The sequence below is a fragment of the Eucyclogobius newberryi genome, unplaced genomic scaffold (assembly GCF_026437365.1).
Source record: "Eucyclogobius newberryi isolate DKJ021-1_F unplaced genomic scaffold, fEucNew1.0.hap1 SCAF_19, whole genome shotgun sequence".
In the NCBI taxonomy this organism is placed as follows: domain Eukaryota; kingdom Metazoa; phylum Chordata; class Actinopteri; order Gobiiformes; family Gobiidae; genus Eucyclogobius; species Eucyclogobius newberryi.
Window position 1 is genome coordinate 19,754,167 of NW_027315823.1, and position 26,642 is coordinate 19,780,808.

The 26,642-nt window shown below is 40.7% G+C and overlaps 1 protein-coding gene across 5 annotated transcripts in view; it reads right to left on the bottom strand.

The window, feature by feature from the left end:
• pcbp4 (poly(rC) binding protein 4) overlaps positions 1-4,347 on the bottom strand; it is a 119,925-nt gene extending 115,578 nt beyond the window's left edge. For 3 of the 5 annotated variants that reach the window (XM_072452075.1, XM_072452073.1, XM_072452072.1), the window contains exon 1: positions 4,188-4,346. The gene's annotated coding sequence lies outside the window, so the exon portion shown is untranslated. Of the gene's footprint in view, positions 1-4,187 lie in introns of all 5 variants that reach the window. The other 2 variants (XM_072452074.1, XM_072452076.1) reach the window with 1 other exon arrangement.
• Positions 4,348-26,642: the final 22,295 nt, after the last annotated feature.

Below are 26,642 nucleotides of genomic sequence, written 5' to 3' on the forward strand. Positions count from 1 at the left end.
TATGTCTAACGCCCTAAGAGGAGTTTGTGAAAGTCTAAAGTGTAAACATGTTCTGGCGATTTCCCCATTGGAATAACATGAAAGGTTTCGGTCATCGTTACGGCAACGCCATAACAATTATGACATGGGTCTCATTGACTTTTTTGATGGGGATGCCAAAATTGAGTTGTGTGTCAAATTTCATATAATGTCGCAAAACTAAACATTTAACCTCCATATAAAATCTGTAGGGGGCGCTGTGGCGCCAAATGAATTTATTTCACTTCAAGTAGGTTTAGGGCAAAGAGTTTAACAACTGATTCTAATTTGACGCAATTCGGACTTTATCTGCGCAAACGGCAGAAATTTTAAATATGGGAGATTTCTGAAATTCTAGCTACAGTTTGCGGCTTCGCCGCACAGAGACCGTGAGAGGTATCAATGTAATTTGGATAACTTTTGATGTCCCACTCCTCAGTAGCATTTTCACCAAATTTCAGCTTTTTAGGGCCAACGCCCTGGGCAGCATTGCGGGAGCAATTGGCCCTCCGCCCTGCTGGGGCTCGGGCCTAATAACCTGGCTTTGAAAACAAGTCGACTGCAATAATAGGGTCTCGGTAGGTCCACATAATGCTGCTTTCTGAAGAAAAGTGTGTCCCCAAGGTCTGCAGCAACAGATGAAGGTTCTGACATAAATCTGCAAGTTTTACTTTGTGCAACAACGACACAACGGCACAACGTCACAACGACACAACGACACAACGACACAACGTCACAACGTCACAACGACACAACGGCACAACGACACAACGTCACAACGACACCACGACACCACGACACAACGACACAACGTCACAACGACACAACGACACAACGGCACAACGTCACAACGACACAACGGCACAACGACACAACGACACAACGTCACAACGACACAACGACACCACGACACAACGACACAACAACACAACGACACAACGGCACAACGTCACAACGACACAACGGCACAACGACACAACGACACAACGTCACAACAACACAACGACACAACGGCACAACGACACAACGTCACAACGACACAACGACACAACGTCACAACGTCACAACGACACAACGGCACAACGACACAACGTCACAACGACACAACGACACCACGACACCACGACACAACGACACAACGGCACAACGGCACGACACAACGGCACGACACAACGATACCACGACACTACGACACAACGACAAGAACTAGACATTTGTTAATGCATTATGTGGCGGTGGTGAGACGAGGTTTCTTGACTGAAATTAACTTGTCACTTGACTAAAGACTTGGAAGCTCGGTTTATTAAATCTCCCCTCCAGCCTAAGTGGATTTCATCAGTGGAATCAATAGATGGATCAGACTGTAATCTAGATGTTCCTGGGTCATTCTAAAGCAGTAAATACAAAGACTGCCGTGGCACTATCATCAGCGCTCTGGACTAAAGTGGCATTAGCATGGCAGCGTGCGATTAGCTTTGATCTAAGAAGACACAGTTGGCCTCCAGCTTAGACAAATACAGATCAAAATCTCTGCCTTTGAAGATCATATACGTATACGTGGGATTAGACATACACGTTGACAATAAACCGTAAGCGTAAGGCTGCAGTGTATCGCTGAAGTACGACACACTCATTAAAGTGGCATTGATTGGACAAAAGGACACTACACGGAGCACCTTTTTCCAGCATAAATGACATGTCACAGAAAGACACGTGGATTCCTCTTCTTGGGTCTAAACGATACACTCTAAGCAAACTGTCCTTAAAATTGCTTATTGATTCAAATCCAAAAGTATTGCGTTGTGTTGGTAAGATGTTAAAGTGACATCAAACTGTCTGCATTTGACAGTTTTGTCTGTGCCATTTAATGTTGCAATTCATCTGCAACGTGTTAAAGGAATATTTATGGAAAGCGGTTGAATTTTAAGTGAACCAACTTAATTAAAGTGATTTTTTTGGGTAGTGACAAGAGTAAACTTTCTCCGCTTGATGTTCCGGTCATCCTAATTGACAGTCACTACATTACATAACACTATATAATCACTAATTCATTACAGACCATATTTCTTTCCTGCTGCTTTGGATGTTCTGTGGATTCTGTCTGTGTGAAAAGCAAGCTCACAGGTTTCTAACAAATCTGTGACACATTTCTGATCAGTGTCTTTTCAGCATCTGTCCATTCTTTGCTACAACAGATCACTTACACTGGTCTCTCTTTCTCTCTCTCTCTCTCTCTCTCTGGCTGCCTTATAAATAGGCCATTACTTTGAAATGTAAGTATGCTTCCAAAAATCCACGCCCCTCTCACTGCCAGCTACACACACCTACACACACCTACACACACACACAGACACACACACACACACTGACTAATGACCCGACAACCTTTTTTATAAAGCTCATCTCACTTGAAGGGAACGCAGGGGCCACGTCAGAGGGCCGTTTGATATCTGCACTGGATGTGTGTCTGGGGTGAGTGCGTGCATGTCGTTTAGCTGATCTGTGCACCGTTACATAACAGACAGCCACATCACACTGACAAACACAGATTCTGCACTGTTTCCCACTTTACACTTTGTTTTAAATCAAATGAGAATTGAAATACTTTTCATTGGCAGGTCAGATGTGTGACCACTGTTGTATTACATTGTTTATCACAATTATGACAACTACGGACAGACATTAAGAATTAGCCCAGGCTAAAGTGTTGAAGTGGGTGACATGAGCTCATGCAACATGCATCAAATCAACCTAAATAAATACATAAATACATCTTCTATAAGTATAATTGTACTTTGTAGTTGTTGTTTTATAAGATGGGGGAGAGCAGAAGTGGCCAAACAGCTGGTTTTCAACTGTTAAAAAATGTCAGCAATAGAAACACTCCCAAGCAGCAAAATAAATGATTGATAACAAAAAAGTACATTTTTAATGCAGATCTCTCGGTACAATACTATCATGTTATTCATTTCACTGAACAATATTTATTGTGATATTGCTGACAGAATTGTTGCTACTTTTTCTTTCATATTTCAGAACATTAAGATGTAAAGTGCAAAATAACAGTAATTTATTCATGCTGTTCCCTGATAATGAGCAAAGGATCATGGTCTATGTAGTTCAATTTGTTTTTTAGCTGTTACTTCAACAAAACAATTAATTTAAGCAAAATATCTTGTGGCCCCCACGATAATATTATTGAGAGTTTTGGTGAAACAATATCACAATATTTTAGTCATCATTACATCCCTGCTCTTAGTATGACACATCTGCTTCTATTTTAAGACACACTTGCCCAACCATATAGTAAATGCATATTAAGAAGAACGCTATTTCAACTTTTAAACATCTTACATTCTTAAACACGTAGAAAATAGCATTATAATCATTGTGATACATTGCAGGCTGCATCTGGCACTTCTTGTGAATTGGATTATCTCCGGTTCAATTGAAATGGCCCCAGCTCATCAGAAGAACCCCCTCCTCCACTTCACATGAGAAGGTAAAGCATAAAGCACCGCACTTCTGCCTCCAAAGTAAACCTGCTGATGAACATCTGTGAGCCTGGGGGGGTCTTTGGACCATATGCCACCCAAATGTCAGACGGCTTTCCGGACCTCAGACAATCAGAATAATAACTCAATCTATTCCGTCTGTGCGGGGTCCTGTGCGGGGTCCTTCCTCGCGAGTGTGCGGGACAACTTGAGATGCAAAAGTGCGGCTCATTCGAGGACATTTTCGCGTCTGCATTTACGCACTGAACTCCAACATCCCTTTAGGTTATCATTTGCGTATTTCCCTTCCCATACGAACTCCCCTGGACAAAAATAAGAGCATTTCATTATAATAAAATAAGAGCATTTCATTATAAGAAGTGAGCGAGTGGCAGACGCGTTTGCCGAAGTGCGCGTCGTTATTTCCAGGCACCGGGTTATTATTCTAAACGCTCTAACACCGCGGGCTCTCGAGATAACAACCAGTTAGAAGTTCAACCAAAACGTAGTCTACAATGCGATCCAAGCTGTTTCACCATCTCCCCTTCAAAGGAGACCAAAGAGTGCGGCGCGTTCTGATGAAGGAGATCCACATGGTTCAGCCGCGCGGCGCACGCATCTGTCAAACATTTATTTAAAGGGCAATAAAATAAAACCATGCAAACGTTCTCTTACCGAGGAGAAGACGCGGGGACACAAGAGGAAAGCTGACTGCGGGGCAATTATAAATCCTTATTTCGCATCGTAGAGGGAGAAAGAAGAGGATGTGGAGGGCAAGCACAGGCAAGGCTGCTACTGCGAGGGACTAATCCGACTGTCAGTGACAATAACCCGGGGAGGAGGAGGAGGAGCGAGGGGGTGCGCGCTCTCCAATTAGAAACACAGGGATTGATTGTTGCAGGAAGGGAATAAAGCAGGCAGTGTTTGTGGTGTGGGACGGACGGGTTGTAGTGCAAAGGGAGCGTCGGGATTTGAGTGAAATAGCCGCATCAAACTTAAATCAGTCGGGGAACTAAACAAGTGATTCCGTCGGGTCACGTAGAGGCGATGCAGGCCTGAATGTAGACGAACGTAGGACTCCAAATTAGGCTGAATATGCGTTAAAAGATGTGATAAATCTCAGAGGAGACTTGGCTTGTGTTTCCATATTCAAAGTTGAGACGGCAGCGCGCGCTCATTTGCCCGCAGGCGCTGCCATCTAGTGGTGACAGAGGGTATGACACAGAGGTGCGTGTACTCCTGGTCAAGTGGCTGCATGGATCTGTTATATTACCATTATATTATGGTAGGCTCTTGTTAAATGCATGTGTTAGGTCAAATTGGCAACTCTAAATTGGCCCAATGGACAGGTGTTGAACGTTTGCATATTCTGCTACATACACTTAAAACATTGCATCTGGTTCGTCCAATTGTGTCAATGTTATGTCCTTAAATAATTAAAAAAAAAAAAAAAAAAAAAAAAAAAAAGTGCCCTGTCCAAATGTGCTGTCAGAAAAAAACATCATGTTTTTTACTGCTCTCACAATTGAATGCAGTTTGTGTTGGTAGCTACATACTTGAATGCGTTGTGCCTGAAAAGTAGCCCATTGAAACAGATGAAATATTTATTTGCAAATTAACTTATGATTTGTGACATGTTTTTTAAGGTATTTGTTTTAGTTTTGCAAAATATAAGCATACAATGCAATCTTATTAGCATGGCAATTTATAAAATGAGCTTGTCCATGCTGACAGACATCTGACCCAAAGCTCCACAATCTTCACCACAATCCATGTGCATGTATGTATCCTGAGAGTGCAGTAACATACTGTGTAAGGAGAACCAGGGTTAGGTGCCATGTTTTGTGGCGTGTTTGTGCAGAGCTATTGTGAACAGTTATATTAGGAGCGGCGTGAAGAATAACAGTGACATGTTCAAGAGGCCGTAAAGAGGCAGAGAGATGGATAAACAGGTGCCAGAGCCATACGGAGCACTGCTGGAATGTTCCCAATATAACTATGTTGACAATAGGCCGGTGCAATCAGATACTCAGAGTATTGTAGGTCATGTACTTCTCATACACAGCTCTGATAACTTACACAGGAAGGACTGCCCTCTCGTGTTCAATCATGATATGACTGATCTGTGTGTGAATTGTGTCATCAAGGGACCAATTTCATAATAAGAACATCATATTTCATATATAGTATTTATAATACCTCGCATGTATGTGTTTTATTTTACACATTGGTCATACCTGCTTGCCAATGTCAGATCTTGTCAGAAGGACTGGCCTGGTTTAGTGCACGGATGGGAGACAGCTGGAACACCAGGTGCCACTGGGGGGCGCTAGAGGGAATGTCGTGTCCGCAAGATGTTTCACCCAATTTGCCAAGTGAAGCCCTTTATAAATACAATTATTATTATTATTATTATTATTACAACCAGTAGCAATTTCTCTTATATATTTCATAGGTTTATATTTATGTGATGGGATTGCACTGTAGACAATACCAGCTTTAATTGTAAATCAACAATATTGCCTTCTGAACACACACTGACACTGTCTATGATGATCTCTTCAGATTTCGGATCTAATAACAAATGTATTCCATCAGCCATAACGCGATGAACAAACAGCAGTAGAGCAGTACAGATCAGATCTGTCACTGTGTGTCGTTAGTGTGCTCCAGTTTTCCTCTTGGACTCTCAATGTTTTTTTCTGTTAACAGCAGCTTCCTCCACAATCATGTTTTATTAGATACAGAGACTTACACATATGCACGCCTCTGATTCACTGCCACACATTTTTAATTGCTGAAGGAATGCTAGGAATACAGAAATACTAGTAATTTGCTCAGAACTCTGAAGACATACTTTCTATAGACGTGGAAGGAATTAAAATAGATGAAATATGACCTTTTGCATTACATTAAATGTGCCAGTTAAATGCAGATTTACAGACGAACCAGCAGAGTGCGCCCTCATACTACAGGAGAAATTGAATCTGCAGAAGGTTTTGTCTTCTTTAGGTAATTATTATGTTATTTGCTTTTTTTGTCCTTAATATTGACATTGTCCAGATATTTAATATGATATACACTTTTGTAATTAAGTCTAAAATGTATTGAGCACATTTCTCGCTCTTTTAAAAAAACAAAAAACAAATACACTTAAAATTAAAGCATTTACACAACAAAACTTGACCCAAATCATGTGATAAGGAGTTGTGGTGTACAGTAAAATATCAGAAACACAACAAACCCTGCAGTTCACCACTTTTCTGAAGTATAAGGCATGCAAGCATCTAGAATTTTATTTCATGAAGCGTTTACAGTCTTGATTATTCATGCATAACCAACACCCACTAGAATTCATATATCAGTATGTTCAAAAGATACAAGATAGCAATGAAATAAAATAATAGCAATATTGAAGGTTATGTTCAGAGTTGTGTTTAGACTCTGGGATGATGTCTGAGCCCCTTTTTTCCCAAAAAGTTGTACAGACTTTTTTGCCTGTGAACCGTGTGTGGGTATTGTAACAGAAACCTACAGGAAAAAACAAAACATCTTGTTATATTTTGCTGTATGAAAATAAAATGAAATGAAAAACAAAGACACAAAACTTATTTCATATCGCTGGTGAAACACCGCCTTCAAAGAACATATCACCTTCAAATAAGCCGTGGAAGAAACAAATAAAAACGTTGAGGTGTCAGAAAATGGATTCAGTGTACAGAGAGAGTATATAATTTTAATAACAACAGCAACATCGAAGAGTAAGGGTGAAACTCAGATAGAATTTTAATAGAGCTGGCAATCTGCTGTCAGAGGATGAAGAACTGACACACTAAAATTATGTGGACGCACACTACAACTCAAAAATAAAGTAAAGGTAAAAACTCTTCTAGATATCAGTGTTGAGGCAGTGTGATTGGCAATAAAAAATGAATATGAGAGCTCAGAGTTGTGTGGGGGTTTTGACCGGCCGGAGCAACCCATGTGGTGAGAGGAGAGATAAAACCCTCGGATGAATTTATGTATCATGTATCCTATTTCAAAGGCAGCTACCATAATGTTTGTGTACTTCAGTATCATCCAGAGTGACGGGATTTTAGATATACTGTAGACTCGCCCAATATGCTCAAGTAAAACACGATTTTTTTAACATGCATTCTTGATAATTATAACAATGATGGATGTTGGATTCATTTATAAAATACATGCATTATTCCTTTCTCCCCCCCCCTCCAAAATGTCAAAACAATTGCCCACTTCATCTCAAATTGTAATAAGAATACATTTAAAAACAAGATTTATAGTTTTAAAAAAGTGAACTGTCCATTTGCTTTTATATCAAACATCGTAATCATTTTTTTCTGTTTTATCTCTTGTTTTCTTTTGTCGTACTACAGTAAGACACATTGGTGAGGCTGAGACTGTGACTATACAATGCTCTTTTGATTCTTTCAGTGCAACAAATACAAATCCCATGCTCTGTCAGGTTACATATGTAAACAGAGAAGATATCCACTTTTTACACTCCCATTACAGCCCTCAGCTTCTGTTCCGCTGCATCGGCCACAAAGTAACCATGAAACACTGCGCTCACCATCGCCGCTTATCTTAATTAGCTCCTCAGTCGTTTATATTGTGTGTAAATGATCCTTTTGTTTGTCTCATCCACGTTAGTAAATGGGTATTACAAAATATATGACTAGTCAACTGCAAAACAGAATTGAGAAAATCCTTTCCCTTTTAATGTTTCCTCTTTTACAGCTTACTTATTTGTATTTCCTTTACAGGTTTCCGTTAAGTTCTGCATAAAGAGAAGTAGTGCCCATGATTATGTTTGAAATTTTACAACAGCAAAAAAAGAAAATGGTTCCCCTGTATGACCATTTTGGTGACATTTCTAATTGTAAGGGTACATCCTGGGAGGACATGTGCATCAGGCCAAGGTAATTCCACAACTGTTACCTAGCAACCATAATGTAAAATATAGCCGCAAGCGGCAATGATCGGCCCTCGCCACGCCGCCGCCACGCCGCCGCCACGCCGCAAGAGGAGCCCCAATTGTCCTTTTATTACGCCTACTGCTGAATCTGTGACGCTGTCACATCTTCTCCCCTTTGTTTTACCATCAAAAAGCTATTTTATTTTGAATTCTTGGCAAAATGTGCGGCTTTGCCGCACAGACACCGTGACTCTTTGAATGAAAATGTGGATAACTTTTGATGGTCTTGAAGATGAGTCTCACCAAATTTCAGGTTAATAGGGCTGACGCCCTGGGAGGAGTTTGTGAAAGTCTAAAGTGTAAACATGAAAGGTTTCGGTCATCGTTACGGCAACGCCATAACAATTATGACATGAGTCATTGACTTTTTTGATGGGGATGCTAAAATTGAGTTGTGTGTCAAATTTCATATAATTTCGCAAAACTAAACATTTAACCTCCATATAAAATCTGTAGGGGGCGCTGTGGCGCCAAATGAATTTATTTCACTTCAAGTAGGTTTAGGGCAAAGAGTTTAACAACTGATTCTAATTTGACGCAATTCGGACTTTATCTGCGCAAACGGCAGAAATTTTAAATATGGGAGATTTCTGAAATTCTAGCTACAGTTTGCGGCTTCGCCGCTCAGAGACCGTGAGAGGTATCAATGTAATTTGGATAACTTTTGATGTCCCACTCCTCAGTAGCATTTTCACCAAATTTCAGCTTTTTAGGGCCAACGCCCTGGGAGGAGTTCGTAAAAGTACGACGTTTGGAAAAACTCCGAAGTCATGTTTAGCCATTTTTGAAGCAATATGGCCGACATTTGGTTGGGCGGACGGCATTGCCGTAATAATATTTTTTACTTCTCTTGTCACCATCTACCTCTGCGCCAAATTTCATGATTCTACGATCAGATTTTTTTTGGGTCATTTCCCATCTCTCAATGCATTTTTGGTACATTTGGTGGCGCTGACGCGCCAATTTTTTTTATTTTAGAAAAGGGAAATAGCCAGAATGTAGAGAGGCACGATTTTTAGAGGTGTGCAAATTTTTGTGACTTTTCGTCAATGTTCACTGGGTGAAAAATAGGGGGGTTGGTCCCGAGAAGAAGAAAGAAAGAAAGAAAGAATAATATTCCGATGCGAAAACAATGTTTCCCATTTTTCAAATATCATAAACTATACATTTTCGGAAAGCGCTCGCGCTTTCCTACCTCATGGTGTGGGTCCCTGGTCACTGACGGGTACTTTCGATAATTTTGAGTGGGCTCCGCCCACTTTGTGTTTTTGGCCCTCTATACAGTAATAATGTTCAATTTTTGCATTACATGCTTATATGCACGGAACATGCAAGAGATGGGGAACGTATTCGTGAGCTACTTAGCGCAAATGAGCGGTCGTCATCCCAATGTAAAGTGCTCGTTTAGTGCGAACTTTTGCACGGGCTTCGCCCGTTTACAACGGTAATGTTCCATTTTCCTACAACTAATTAGTATGCACGGGGCGTGCATGAGTGGAGGAGTGCGTTAGTGAGTGTTTGGAAGTGGGCGAGCGCTTCGCGCTCGATTTCGTGCGCACTACGTGCGCACTTTCGCAGCCGTGCTTCGCACGGCCTTACGAGACTAATAGGCCTCTCGCCAGCTTGTGGCGCTCGGGCCTAATAATTTGACAACTATAATGCCTGAATAACACATTTACTGCCATACAAAATGTGTCAGTTGTGTGTGAATTGGAAACTGCATTTTCGATGGAAAGGAATTACGTTACAGCAGTGAAAAGGGACCCCTTTTCACTGAGGGCCGCATTTTGAAACTTATACAGAGCAGAGGGCCACAGAGAACCAAAACATGAAGTAAACCATTTGAAATTTAGCATTTGACACAGTTTCGATGACCCTCCACACATTTAATACGACTTGGAACATTAGTATTAGGTTGGTGTAACATAAAACATTTGAATTTTTCCAATTTTACTGTAAAAATTACTACTTTTTGTTGTCTGGGCCAAATTAGCAGGAAGCCGGAGGGCAAATAAAAAATGGTCTGAGGGCCGCATTTGGCCCCCGAGCTACAGTTTGGACACCCCTGCGTTACAGCATTACTTCCTGTATAATTTTCAGCTTTTATTTTTACATTTTTCTGTACGTACTGCAAATTGACAAATGTAAAACTAAAGTAAATATTTCCCACAGGGTCTATCCCACCAAACATAGTAATAATAATATAAATAAAACATAAGAACCTGTCGTATGCTTTAATGGTGCGCCAAAGAAACTTTTCTGGTGGATCTGCTACTTAATTTGTCTCTTCACCTTATTCTGGAGGTTGTCTTTGTCCCCGCCATGAATCGTGTCCCTCCTTCTATCATTTTACAAAGGACGATGGATCTCGACAGAAAATACATTCAATTTTCAAACCCAGAGAAACGGTGCTGTGCTGACCTGTTGGTGCACATTTTACACAAATCAATCTACTAGTCATACTTTAGTGACGAGACATTTCCCTCGTTCTTCACTTAAAGGTGGAATGGAGGATTTTTTTCAGCAATTTTTTTTTATCATATTTCCTCGTGGCGTGGATAAATCTTTTGTCCTGCCACGTATCAATCATAAAACACACCTACCGCTCACCTGCAGCCGCGTCAGGCTCGTCCCCACGTTTCCGCGTGCCTAAGCGCATGGATCTATCATAATATAGTTCCCTCAGTGTACGGGACAAAATTAAGACGGAGAAAGACAGTTCGAGCTGACGCAGAAGTGGACAGAAATCTACGGGAGACGAGAGATGCGATGAGATCCGTTGCGCTAATAAACAAACGCACGTGTGTGTTGTATCAGTCCGCACGGGGGAGTGCGCACTTATTATCTAGGCAAGGCAAGGCAAGTTTATTTGTAGAGCACATTTCATACACAAGGCAATTCAAAGTGCTTCACAGCAGGAAAAATGCATTCAAATCACAAAGAAATTACAGAAATACAATAAAATTAACTAAATTAAAAATTATCAATCCAACTGATTTTCTAAACTAATAAAATCACAAACAAAAGAGAAGAGTGCAACGATAAAAATTAACTACAATAAAATTAACTAAATAAAAAATTATCAATCCAACTGATTTTCTAAACTAATAAAATCACAAACAAAAGAGAAGAGTGCAAAGAAAAAATCCCTTCAGTCATATGCGCAGCTAAACAAAACTGTTTTTAGCTTAGATTTGAACATTGTCAGAGTAGAAGCCTGTCTCACATCTTCAGGAAGACTGTTCCAGATTTTAGCTGCATAAAACTGAAACGCAGATTCCCCATGTTTTGTCCTGACTCTGGGCACCCGCAGGAGGCCGGTCCCCGAGGTCCTCAGAGTCCGAGATGGTTCATATGGCACTAACATATCCAAGATGTACTTTGGTGCTAGGCCATGCAGAGACTTGTACACAAGCAGAGCTGCTTTAAAGTCTATTCTCTGAGCCACAGGAGCCAGTGCAGAGACCTGAGAACAGGACTAATGTGATGGTACTTCCTGGTTCTAGTCAGGACCCGAGCAGCAGCGTTCTGGATGAACTGCAGCTGTTTTACAGCTCGTTTGGAGAGACCAGTGAGCAGGCCATTACAGTAGTCTAATCTACTGGAGACAAACGCGTGGATAAGTCTCTCTAAATCTGGTTTTGACACTATATTTTTGATTTTGGCAATGTTTTTTAGATGGTAAAAAGCTGCTGATGTTATTGATTTGACGTGGCTATTAAAGTTCAAGTCTGAGTCCATTATTACCCCCAGATTTCTAATTTGGTTTGTAGGTTTTAGAGCGAGACTCTGGAGGTGACCGCTAACACTTTCTCTTTGTTTCTGTGGGCCAAAAACGATTATTTCAGTCTTGTCTGAGTTCAGCTGGAGAAAGTTGTTTTGCATCCACACACTGATCTGTTGGATGCAGTGACAGAGTGAATCTACTGGTCCATAGTCACCTGCCGATAGTGAAACATAGATCTGAGTGTCGTCTGCATAATTGTGATAGGACACATTTTCACTGGGTATCAACTGACCCAACGGCAGCATGTAGAGGTTGAACAGAAGGGGACCCAGGACTGACCCTTGGGGCACTCCACAGGTCAGGGTCATGTGGTCTAAGACACAGCTACCAATTTCAACAAAGTACTTCCTGTCTTCCAGATAGGACCTTAACCAGTTTAGGGCAGTGCCAGTGATGCCCACCCAGTCCTCTAGTCTCTGTAAGAGGATCCCATGATCGACAGTGTCAAAAGCAGCACTCAGATCTAACAGAATTAAGACTGAGGCTTTGCCCGTGTCAGTGTTCAGGCGGATGTCATTTGTCACCTTGACAAGAGCAGTCTCAGTGCTGTGATGAGGTCTAAAACCTGACTGAAAAACATCAAATGAGTTGTTTATTAAGAGGAAATCTGTGAGCTGTTGGTAAACAACCTTTTCAAGGACTTTGCCCCAAAATGGCAGATTAGAGATGGGCCGGTAATGACTCAGTACTGCGGCATCAAGACTGCTCTTCTTTAGGAGAGGCTTTATGACCGCAGTTTTCAAAGACATTGGGAATGTTCCAGATTGAAGCGACATGTTAACTATGTGAGTGAGTGGTGCTAACAAACTGTTCAGCACAGACTTTAGAAATTTGGTGGGTAACACATCAAGGCAGCATGTAGATGAACTCAGACTGGTGATGATCTCATGGACAGTTTTGTCAGTTACTGGTGCAAAGTGAGTTAGCTCTAAGTGTCTTGGTGGTTTTAGGGTAATTTTTTGCATTGTGGGATTTATAGCATTTTTAATGCCCTGAACTTTGTCATTAAAGAATAATGCAAACTCATTACACTTGGATGTGGAAATGAGTTCTAATGGCAGCTGAGCTGGAGGGTTTGTTAATCTGTTTACTGTGGCAAACAGGACACGCGAGTTTTTACTGCAGCTTCCAATTATTTCAGAAAAATATCTTTCCCTAGTTCTACATAAGATTAGGTTGTACATGTTCAGCTTTTCTTTGTAAATCTCTTTTTGAACCTGGAGCTTTGACTTGCGCCATTTCCGTTCGGCCCTGCGGCACTCCCTTTTCTGTGCCCTGACCGAATCATCATTTCTCCACGGCGCCTTCTGCTTATTTTTAACCATTTTAGCCTTTATAGGGGCGATGGTGTCCAGAACATTCAAAACACTAGATGTAACAGAGTTCAACAAATCATTTACATTAGAACATGAGACATTTTCAAAGTTTATCATTTCCATAAACAGTGCACCTGTGCCATCACTTATGTGTCTCCTCTGAACAACTGCAGGACCAACCGGAGGTTTGGGAGAAACAGACAGGTCAAAGAAGACACAGAAATGATCAGAGCAACATCGATCACATTAACATTTGAAATATTTACCCCCTTTGTAATTATGAGATCTAGAGTGTGTCCTTTGCTGTGGGTGGGGCCTCTCACATGCTGAGTAAGACTGAAGGTTTCAAGGACAGCATCAAGCTCTTTAGCGTTTCTGTCACAAATATTATCAACATGCACATTGAAATCACTTGTAATGACCAAACCATCAAAGTCTGTGCATATGACTGAAAGCATCTCAGTAAAATCATCAATAAAACTTTGGCAGTGCTGGGGAGGCTTGTATAAAACAATGAAGAGAATGGATGGAGACCGTTTTAGCTCCATTTTAAAGGATACATACTCAAATGATGAAAACACCCCAAAAGACAACCTGCGGGTAATTATTTCATCTCTAAAGACAGCACAGACTCCACCCCCTTTTTTGTTTTCTCGTGTTTCAGATTCAAACTTAAAGTTGGGTGGAGCAGATTCTACCAGAACTACATTTCCTGTGTTTTTGTCAAGCCATGTTTCAGTTAAAAACATAAAATCAAGATTATAAGAAGAAATACAATTATTAATTAAGAGAGATTTGTTACATAAGGATCTGACATTTAGCACAGCAAGTTTCAGACTAGTTTCAGTGGGACTGGGCTTTATCTTTTCACAGGGAATATGAATCACATTTCTCAGATTGGGCCTGACTCGCATTTTGTTTTTCCATCTGTGTGATGATGTGACTACAGAAATAGCACTAGGGGGGGCTCTTTTTACATAGGGCCCCGGGTTGGTTTGATTTTTAATGTGACAATAAGTCCCGGCAACGCTGAGACCCAGTGCATCCTAGCTATGGGAGATGCCAGGTGAAAGGCGAGGTTGGATGGGTGGTGGGGCTTTTGTAGCCAAGGAGAGTTTGGGACCAGGTGAGAGGCGAGGGGGGATGGGTGCAATGTGCAATAAACTGGATAAATAATCAGGCAAAATGCCAAGTAGAGCCTTGAACACAAACAAAAGGCAGTGCTGTTCCAGTTATTGAGATTATGCTTTAGAATATACTTCACAGTGGTGAGTTCTGTGTCCTTCTCTTATAATGAACCTTAGAGCTGAACCTTAGAGCTGAATGATAAACTGAGGTCACAGGTTTTAACACTGCTGTAGAAAGCATATGTATAATATCACCATAATCTAGAACTGAAATAAATGTAGCCTGGATTAACTGTTTTCTACAATTACGAGGAAAACACATGACACTCTGGCTTTAAGATTATTTGTCAGCTCTTGTATGTGTTTGTTGAAGGAGAGTTTATTATGAATCCAGAGGCCCAAGTATTTGTAATAGTGTACTTGTTCAATCATATTACCATCAAGTGTAAGAATAGATACATTTTTGTGTCACTAGAGTGTCTTTTGGAGAACAGCATAAATTTAGTTTTATTTGAATTCCTACATCATTTTAAATTAACACCGTTTTGTTGGATGAAGTGAAAATCCTCTTTTTGAATCACTTGTGAACGTGCCTTAGTATAAAGAACTGCATCATCTGCATACAAGTCATACAAACGTAACACTGTTCAAAGCCTATTCTCGTCACTCATTAGTCTTTATTTCCCCTTCAAAGATGCGTCAGGAAAAAAAGCCTGCTTGTGTTTACTGCGTGCTAATCCAATCAGATGTGTGAATGGCGGACAACCCAGAAACCACATGACAAAGATTAGCTCTTTAAGGCTGTGTAATGAACTGAAGGCAACACCTGGCGGGACCTTTATGCGTCAGAATTGACTTATTTTCTTGTTATACTATTTGTAACAGACAAATGAATGAGCAACTCCACACAAACATGTTTTAAGTTTGTGGGAAAACCTTACAATTTGCCTCTCAGAAGTCTTATATTAATGTCATTTATGTTTATCGCTGGGACATAGCAATGATAGCGGCCATTTTTAACCCGCAAAATACTTAAAGCCCCCCTTGTCCTTGAGCAGTGTGCTGATCAATAGTCGTTCCAGGAGGCCCGTCTTGGTGGGTCGATAGCAGAGTTTGTGTGTTCTTTTATGTCAATATAGAACAAGGACTGTAATTGCTAGATAAGATCATTCTAAGTAACCGTAAAAACCCCAAACAAGAGAGTTGTTTTTTATGATTATTGCTGTACATAACTTAAATGTTTACCATAGGCATTCAGTTCAATAGAGAAGCCTTTACGTCGGTGAAAACTTTGCAATGAGGGGCTATTTTTCCCAAAACGACTGACTACAATGAGCCCCATTTCAAACTGAAGTTGTTTCTGATCCCTTTGGAGCACAAACAAATGTCCAGACTCTTTGTGAAGCTGCAACTCTGTTGTTTGGCTTCTGATGTTTGGCTTACTCTGATTATAAATGAAAACAAGCTCTGCACAGAAGCAAATCTTTGGTGAATATATAAGGAGAAAAAGCTGCTGGAATGGTCTGACAGACAGTATATTAGAAATGTGTTCGGTCTTGACAATTCCTCGTTACAAGCTGAAGCTAATTTCACTAAAAATTTGATTTGGGGACTTAAAATATAGCAAGGCAAGGCAAATTAATTTGTAGAGCGCAATTCAAAGAAAAAAAAAATACATTAAAATCACAAAGACATGACAGAAATCACAAAACAGTTTAAGACATAAAAGAGATTACTGCAAAGAAAATCCTTTCAGTCATAAAGGCACGGCTAAACAAAACTGTTTTTAGCTTAGATTTGAACATTGTCAGAGTAGAAGCCTGTCTCACATCTTCAGGAAGAATGTTCCAGATTTTAGCTGCATAAAACTGAAACACAGATTCCCCATGTTTAGTCCTGACTCTGGCACCAGCAGGAGGCCGGTCCATGTTTAGTCCTGACTCTGGGCACCAGCAGGAGGCTGGTCCATGTTTAGTCCTGACTCTGGCACCAGCAGGAGGCTGGTCCATGTTTAGTCCTGACTCTGGCACCAGCAGGAGGCCGGTCCATGTTTAGTCCTGACTCTGGCACCAGCAGGAGGCCGGTCCATGTTTAGTCCTGACTCTGGCACCAGCAGGAGGCCGGTCCATGTTTAGTCCAGACTCTGGCACCAGCAGGAGGCCGGTCCATGTTTAGTCCTGACTCTGGCACCAGCAGGAGGCCGGTCCATGTTTAGTCCTGACTCTGGCACCAGCAGGAGGCCGGTACATGTTTAGTCCTGACTCTGGCACCAGCAGGAGGCCGGTCCATGTTTAGTCCTGACTCTGACACCAGCAGGAGGCCGGTCCATGTTTAGTCCTGACTCTGGCACCAGCAGGAGGCCGGTCCAAGTTTAGTCCTGACTCTGGGCACCAGCAGGAGGCCGGTCCATGTTTAGTCCTGACTCTGGCACCAGCAGGAGGCCGGTCTAAGTTTAGTCCTGACTCTGGCACCAGCAGGAGGCCGGTCCATGTTTAGTCCTGACTCTGGGCACCAGCAGGAGGCCGGTCCATGTTTAGTCCTGACTCTGGCACCAGCAGGAGGCCGGTCCATGTTTAGTCCTGACTCTGGCACCAGCAGGAGGCCGGTCCATGTTGAGTCCTGACTCTGGCACCAGCAAGAGGCCGGTCCATGTTGAGTCCTGACTCTGGCACCAGCAAGAGGCCGGTCCCTGAGGTCCTCAGAGTCCGAGATGGTTCATATGGCACTAACATATCCAAGATGTACTTTGGTGCTAGGCCATGGAGAGACTTGTACACAAGCAGAGCTGCTTTAAAGTCTATTCTCTGAGCCACAGGAGCCAGTGCAGAGCCCTGAGAACAGGACTAATGTGATGGTACTTCCTGGTTCTAGTCAGGACCCGAGCAAAAAAGTCCAGGCAGAATCCATATACTGTAAAAGGTTAATTTAAATGTTAGGTTTATTTTTTAAATGGAAGGGGCTCTATTTTGGGCCCCATGTTGTTTTCTCTGTATATGTTGCCACTGGGGTCAATTATAGCCCGGCACGTTTAGCTTTTCACTGTTATGCAGACGATCTGCAAATTTAATTACCTGTGTTTCCGACAAAAGTGATGCTCTTCAAGCTCTGACAGATTGTATTGCAGACATGAAGATGTGGTTAGGACGACATTTCCTTCCTTTGAATGATAAGAAGACAGAGTACATTTTATTCGGTGATTCTTTGCTGTCTAATTTTGATAGCTTGGGGTTGTTCTTGATAGTCTTGGGGTTGTTCTTGAAAACAATTTGTCGACAAATCAGTTTCTGCTGGACGTCCCCAGAGCCAGACTCAAACATTGGGGGAATCGAGCCTTCTCTGTTGCTGGTCCCAGACTCTGGGACAAAGTGGCCCCCGACATGCGCGCCATCACAAACTTTATCCTTTTTAAATCTAGGCTCACAACGTATTAATTCAGACAGGATTTTAACACTCAGTAATGTAGTGACGCTTTATTTTGTACAATTTGTTTTTGCATAGCTTTATCCTTTTGTATTGTCTTGATTTTTTTATTGGGAAGCACTTTGGACACCTTGAGTAAAGGCATCGATAAATAAATGTTTTGATTAATTATTATTAATTAATTAATTAATTAATTGATTGATTTATTGGAGTTTACACTGACCCCGATTTGTTCCAGAGTGGTTGATTTAACTAGAAATAAGAGTGTAAAGAGTGAAAAACGTATTCATACATTTGTAACTAGATTAGACTACTATAACTCCCTGCTCGCATGTCCTAAAAGCTCCATAAAAATCTTTCAAATGGTTCAAAATGCAGCAGCAAGATTACTAACAATAATATGCGCTCTTCTTTTAGTTCCCGTTAGTAATGTTCATTAGAATGTTTAGAATCAAATTCCTCCTCCTGACTTACGTCCTACCTCAAAGATGCTATAGTATCATATCATTCAAACAGAGTGCTTCTTGTCGTCCCAAGTCTCTAAAAGCACAGTAGGTGCTACCAAGCTCCTGTGTTATGGAATCAGCTCCATGTCCATGTTAAAGAGGCCGCCACAGTCCCTTACGAGAAGGAGAGTCTAAGGACATGGGATGCTGGGACATTTGTCTAAGGACACGGGATGCTGGGACATTGCCAAGTCTTATGAACATTGTTTAATCTGTTTTTCACTGTCGCCCCTCGAGGCGAAAAAAATATAAATGTAATTGAAACAGCAGAAGCAGATAGTCATTTACCTGTTTTATTTGGTAAAAAATGCATTTTTAACTCTACTTGTTTTAACTAGGGTCCAATCTTTTTTGAATGAATGCAAGTAAGTACAGAGAAGTGGGCGGAGATGGGGGCAGGTGAAAACGAACATTTTCTGAGCACTCAAGTCAAAACAATGCAGGATTACTCAACATGTATAAATTAATAAAAATACAACTTTGAGAAAGCTAATGATGAGGGAACACTGTTAAAATGTTTTATATAATATGCCCCCTTTAAAACAAATACATAATTAATTTAAACTTTAAGAAAGCGAAAGACCCAATTTCATATGCTCAACTAACACCGGGCTGCATCAGATTTATGCCTGTGTTTATAAAGTAAAAAGGAATCTCATGGTTCAATTGAAATCGAATATTTAGAGCCTACAGCGTCTTTATGGCTGTGTCCTCTGGTGTGCATTTGTTATTTCATTTCCTCTGTCTCGGAGCACCAGGGCTGTCGGCTCATAGGTGGGAGCAGAATGACTAGTAATGGATTTGAGTAAATAAATTGTACTACTGATGACTGGGGTTACATTTTAATGCTTTTTGAGCTGCTAGAAACAGCTAGAAGTATTTCCAAGAAAGAAAACCATTCCTTTCAAGATGGCAGCACACTGGATCTGGGATATAATCCTTCAAATTCTGGGGCCCATTTCTATCATGCTGTGGTGCTCCTGACTGAAATCCAGGCTGAAGTTTTCTAGATGGGTCAACAGGCTCTGCTCTTGTCCATTGCTCCTGACAGGGGTGATGGGGAAAAAGATCAGAAAGATCTCTAATTTCATGGTTTTGAAATGCACAACATCCCTTATTGTATCACAGAGAACATATTTTCAGCTAAAATGTATCAATGTTCTATCATTTTATAAATCCATAATTAAAGATGACCTACATTTATATTGTGCTTTACAGGCCTCTCAAAGCATCACACTCTAGTCATTATTCATTTAGACATATTTATATCCAATATTTGCCTTCAACACACAAAATGTGTGTAATTTATAGAACTCATTTCACACTTCTTTAGCCACAGCTGCCTTGGCGTGGACTGATGGAAACAAGGCTGCCAATCTGCGCCATCGGCCCCTATGATCACCATCGATCACACACACATCACATTCATACATTAGTCTTTTTTAGTGGCAATACAAGTCATCTATTAGCACTCATGGATAATGTATTATCATGCAGTTGAAAACAATATATAAGTAATATATAAATATAAAAAATAAGTGAATCAAAATGCTGAACAGAGAAAGAGTGGTGAAGTGTATGCTTTAAGGCTGTTAGCTCTGTTGAACTTATTCCACTTTGAAGTGTGTTGTGAGGTAGCACTTGTGAGCATGTGTGTGTGGATGGATGCACCGCCAAATCACGAGGATGCAGAGACGCTTGTGTAATCAGCCAGCCAAGTATTAAATCAAAGAGTCAAGGTTGGTCTGGGCATCAAAGCTGTGGTGGCTCCATAACAATGTTTAATATGAGAGTAACGGCTTTGGAGGTGCGCAGGAGGGGGCGGGACTGGGACTCTCTTCAAAGACACTGCTAATGCCGCAGGCCCCTGTGGGAATCCAAACGAATGCTCCGTGACAGACAGAGAGGCCCAGCTGGAGAAGGTGAAGGGTTGGAGGCATGTGATAAGGGGGACTCAGCCTGGAGGACACAAACAGTAGTGTTTTAGTGGTTATGACCACTGTGTCAGTCTATGCGTAAAGACTTAAAGCGCTTATACCAAGAGCAGCCAGAGAGAGCCTTTCTTTGCATTGATAAATGTATCAGATATCCCTTGTGTTCATTCATTCTTTTCTAATGATGCATTTAACAAACCTTGGTGTCATTATAGATTGTTTAAGCATATTTGCTGTTGTCATGGGAACAGACTTAGATGTCATAAGAAGATGCAAATTCTCCAGAAAATGCAATGCAATTTTACTTATTTGATCCTCTTTTACAAACTCCAACCACAGTGTTGTCCTCCTCCATCATTCACATTACTGTTATTGTATCCTTCATCATAATCACTGTCACAATTACTGCCACCGCTGCAGTATACACACCACTCTTATCAAATAAATAAGTACTTATAGTCTCCTAGATTCAATCCTACTGCATCACAGCTGCCCCAGTCCAACACAGGTCTCAAAATAGTTTTCTTTTGTTGAGAATCAATTATCATCATTATGATTATAGCTGTGCTGCTCATCATCAGAATCATTGTCATAACAATTAGAGCTATTGTAATGAGTTTTATAAACAAGAATCCTGCTGCCAATATTTCGTTAGTAGAACAGACTTCATCATTATTATTATTATATGCATGCATGGCTCATATTTATATATGGAAGTACAAGAAAGAGACTGCAAAAGAAAGATAAAATATCCCAAATAATAAAGAATATGGCAATCTAAGTAAGGAAACAATTTTTGGCTGACATTAATTTCACTGGATTATTACAAAAGTGAATTTAAAGTGCAATGTTTAAAGGAAACAAATTAAATTAACTTTCATGAGCTTTCAGAATGAAAATGAGAATGATAATCAGAATCAGAATCAGAATAAGAAAAAGGTTTATTGCCAACATACAACACTGAATAATAATGATAATAATAAGTATATCAAATAAGGCATGCATAAAGTAAGAATTCACTAATAAAAATAAACTTGGTCTCAGTATGTAAACAAAATTCACAGTTTGTCAGAAATAGTGCAAAATGTTGATTTTAATAGTCCCTGAGTCCTGGAGACGTACAGGTCCTGCAGAGATGTCGATCATCATGTTATGGTGGTGATCGCTTATCATAGGCATATATACTCAGAGTTGCATTTCACTTGATTCATTCGTGCTTGATTAATTCTGTATTGTTCTTAATTTGAAGCTTGAGCCACTCTCCAGTATTTAATATTGTTTTTACTTCAAGTTATGCTTAATTGAAATGATGAGGCCTGGCTTCAGCTGTAGTTTGAAAAGGAAGTCAATGGACCTGTTTCTAAACTGAAACCGTCAATCAATATTGATGTTTACAATGATAAACTGATCTATATGTGTTATAAATTAATACAAAACAAACATTATATGATTTAAAACAGGTGGCAAACCCTCAGGAAAAGTTACATTTAGTTTCTTTAAAGAGCAAAGGGGATACATAATTAGGAGAATCACCGCATTCAATCTTATCAGGGCAAAGCAAGACAAAAATGAAATATTTAACAACATTTTAAACCAAAAATAATCACATTATTTTCAGTGGAATAGTTTCCAATCCTCCAGGCCACACCCCCCTAAATAAGCATGCAACCAATCCTGGACACTCACTCCCAAAAAAAAGAAAAACATTTAAAATTATTTGAGTAGTTTACTGCATTTTTGACCTAATCTCACAGAATATATATATATATATATATATATATATATATATATATATATATATATATATATATATATATATATATATATATATATATATATATATATATATTATATATATATATATATATATATATATATATAATATTGCAGTTGTTCAGAGGAGACACATAAGTGATGGCACAGGTGCACTGTTTATGGAAATGATAAACTTTGAAAATGTCTCATGTTCTAATGTAAATGATTTGTTGAACTCTGTTACATCTAGTGTTTTGAATGTTCTGGACACCATCGCCCCTATAAAGGCTAAAATGGTTAAAAATAAGCAGAAGGCGCCGTGGAGAAATGATGATTCGGTCAGGGCACAGAAAAGGGAGTGCCGCAGGGCCGAACGGAAATGGCGCAAGTCAAAGCTCCAGGTTCAAAAAGAGATTTACAAAGAAAAGCTGAACATGTACAACCTAATCTTATGTAGAACTAGGGAAAGATATTTTTCTGAAATAATTGGAAGCTGCAGTAACAACTCGCGTGTCCTGTTTGCCACAGTAAACAGATTAACAAACCCTCCTGCTCAGCTGCCGTTAGAACTCATTTCCACATCCAAGTGTAATGAGTTTGCATTATTCTTTAATGACAAAGTTCAGGGCATTAAAAATGCTATAAATCCCACAATGCAAAAAATTACCCTAAAACCACCAAGACACTTAGAGCTAACTCACTTTGCACCTGTAACTGGCAAAACTGTCCATGAGATCATCACCAGTCTGAGTTCATCTACATGCTGCCTCGATGTGTTACCCACCAGATTTATAAAGTCTGTGCTGAACAGTTTGTTAGCACCATTCACTCACATAGTTAACATGTCGCTTCAATCTGGAACATTCCCAATGTCTTTGAAAACTGCGGTCATAAAGCCTCTCCTAAAGAAGAGCAGTCTTGATGCCGCAGTACTGAGTCATTACCGGCCCATCTCTAATCTGCCATTTTGGGGCAAAGTCCTTGAAAAGGTTGTTTACCAACAGCTCACAGATTTCCTCTTAATAAACAACTCATTTGATGTTTTTCAGTCAGGTTTTAGACCTCATCACAGCACTGAGACTGCTCTTGTCAAGGTGACAAATGACATCCGCCTGAACACTGACACGGGCAAAGCCTCAGTCTTAATTCTGTTAGATCTGAGTGCTGCTTTTGACACTGTCGATCATGGGATCCTCTTACAGAGACTAGAGGACTGGGTGGGCATCACTGGCACTGCCCTAAACTGGTTAAGGTCCTATCTGGAAGACAGGAAGTACTTTGTTGAAATTGGTAGCTGTGTCTCAGACCACATGACCTTGACCTGTGGAGTGCCCCAAGGATCAGTCCTGGGTCCCCTTCTGTTCAACCTCTACATACTGCCGTTAGGTCAGTTGATACGCAGTGAAAATGTGTCCTATCACAATTATGCAGACGACACTCAGATCTATGTTTCACTGTCGGCAGGTGACTATCGACCAGTAGATTCACTCTGTCACTGCATCCAACAGATCAGTTTGTGGATGCAAAACAACTTTCTCCAACTGAACTCAGACAAGACTGAAATAATTGTTTTTGGCCCACAGAAACAAAGAGAAAGTGTTAGCGGTCACCTCCAGAGTCTCGCTCTAAAACCTACAAACCAAAAAAACAGATTTAGAGAGACTTATCCATGTGTTTGTCTCCAGTAGATTAGACTTCTGTAACGGCCTGCTCACTGGCCTCTCCAAACGAGCTGTAAAACAGCTGCAGTACATCCAGAACGCTGCTGCTCGGGTCCTGACAAGAACCAGGAAGTACCATCACATTAGTCCTGTTCTCAGGGCTCTGCACTGGCTCCTGTGGCTCAGAGAATAGACTTTAAAGCAGCTCTGCTTGTGTACAAGTCTCTCCATGGCCTAACACCAAAGTACATCTTGGATATGTTAGTGCCATATGAACCATCTCGGACTCTGAGGACCTCAGGGACCGGCCTCCTGCTGGTGCCAGAGTCAGGACTAAACATGGACCGGCCTCCTGCTGGTGCCAGAGTCAGGACTAAACATGGACCGGCCTCCTGCTGGTGCCAGAGTCAGGACTAAACATGGACCGGCCTCCTGCTGGTGCCCAGAGTCAGGACTAAACATGGGGAATCTGCGTTTCAGTTTTATGCAGCTAAAATCTGGAACATTCTTCCTGAAGATGTGAGACAGGCTTCTACTCTGACAATGTTCAAATCTAAGCTAAAAACAGTTTTGTTTAGCTGCGCATATGACTGAAAGGATTTTTTCTTTGCACTCTTCTCTTTTGTTTGTGATTTTATTAGTTTAGACAATCAGTTGGATTGATAATTTTTAGTTAATAATTTAGTTAATTTTGTTGTATTTCTGTTTCTGTAATTTCTTTGTGATTTGAATGCATTTTTTCCGCTGTGTGAAGCACTTTGAATTGCCTTGTGTATGAAATGTGCTCTACAAATAAACTAAACTTGCCTTGCCTATATATATATATATATATATATATATATATATATATATATATATCACTGCTTCAATTAAATAAATAATCCAAAGCACCTCGCAACCTCTAGGACCCCAGGCCCCCAGAAGTTATGCAAACCTCTGTTTCAGGCCATAGCAGGCTAATAATACATCAATGCTGTTTATTTTCCTATATGTCAAATACTGTTACTGTACTGTATGGTAATTTAGCTATTGTGTGCTGCAAGTGTCAAATTGAAATGTAGATATATTCAGCGTTCTACCCCGGAGATAAAATGTCCTTGTTGAGTGACGGGACAAACACACTACTTAGAGGTGCCACATCCCACTACAGACAGACAGATGCATCAGTGGTCATTAGTTCGCTGCACTGCCCTCCTGCATCCATTCACTCTATATATATAGTACACAGAGACCTAACACTCCAGGTCACAGAATCATGCTCTCTTATATGGGATGCATTGTCCCAGAAGAGAGTCTGTTTGCGGAATATTCACTAGATCAGATAAAAGGTGGTCCCGGGGGAATGGGGAGACGTCTGGCGATTATTTCATTATTTAACCTTCATTAAACTGCAAAGGTCAGTTGGAGAGAACAGCATTATTACTGTGAATAAATAATTCAAAGAGGGCATTATGGGTAATGAATGTGACAGCTACATGTTTGTTAGTTAGCTGTAGTTTTCTTAAAGGCTGTAGTTTTCTTAAAGGCAGCTGCTTGTGTACCGAGAAAGGTCAAGATGTTTTTCCTTCCAAGAAATAGTTGTGTTTTTAAATAATGAGTTAAGACAAAACTACTAAGAAGCTAATTCTACAACACACACAAAAGTTAAACAATTAGAAATGTGTGAAGAAATGGGTATAATGCAAATATTTCCTGTTTCCGATGGTCTTTAGTGTACACTTTACCACATGGTATGTTGTGTCTTTCATTATAATATTGTGTCCATTCTGGTGTGAAAGATTAAATGTTTTTTATCGGTTGATATTGGAATCCTCACCTTTCCATTTACCACGACGCCCTGTCAAATGCAACAGCACGGAGCAGGACTAAATGCTTATTTCACCACTTCGAATGCAATTGGAGTGTGCTGTTCCATCTCCGCAGGGACTGTCTCGGAGCGGTCCCCCGTGGTCCTAAAGATATAGAGACAGTTTCATCCCAGCAGCTATTGTCCTCTTAAACAAGCTCATTCACAACAAGCTGCATTTTTCAATCTATCAATCCATCATATGTGTGCTTTTAATACTGTGTGCATGTATGTTTGATGTCTCTCAATCATTGCAAACCAATTTTACCCAAGGGTACAAATAAAAACCCGTAAACCTAAACTAACCCGACTCTCGGCTCTCAGTTGAATTCTTGATTTCTCTTCATCTCGCTTTTCCGATCCTTCCCACACATTCCGCCTCCTGCTTTCCCTCCTGAGTCGTCCTGTCTGCCATCACCAGATCCCAGTTAGGGCTCTCTTCTGTATACGCGTGCAGTTAAACTGGTCCTGTCCTCGCTCGAGTCCCCCACGAGCTGCTAGTCCTTCGCCCAAATCCCTGCACCAGCCCCTGACTCTGCTCCCAGGCGCTAAGCTGCTATCATCTCCTTTCTGTCCACCTCCCTCCAGACAGCCATCCCTCCTTCTGCCTCCCGCGTGCCCACTGCCTCCTTCCTTCCCTCTGCACTTTTCCTTTTCTTCCGGGATAACCACCATCATCATCTTTTGCACTGAAAATGGTGCAAAAATGGTAGCACAGACAAGAGGAGTATATGACATAGGTTTATTATGTTTTAAGAATGAGCTTTTTATGGATGGAT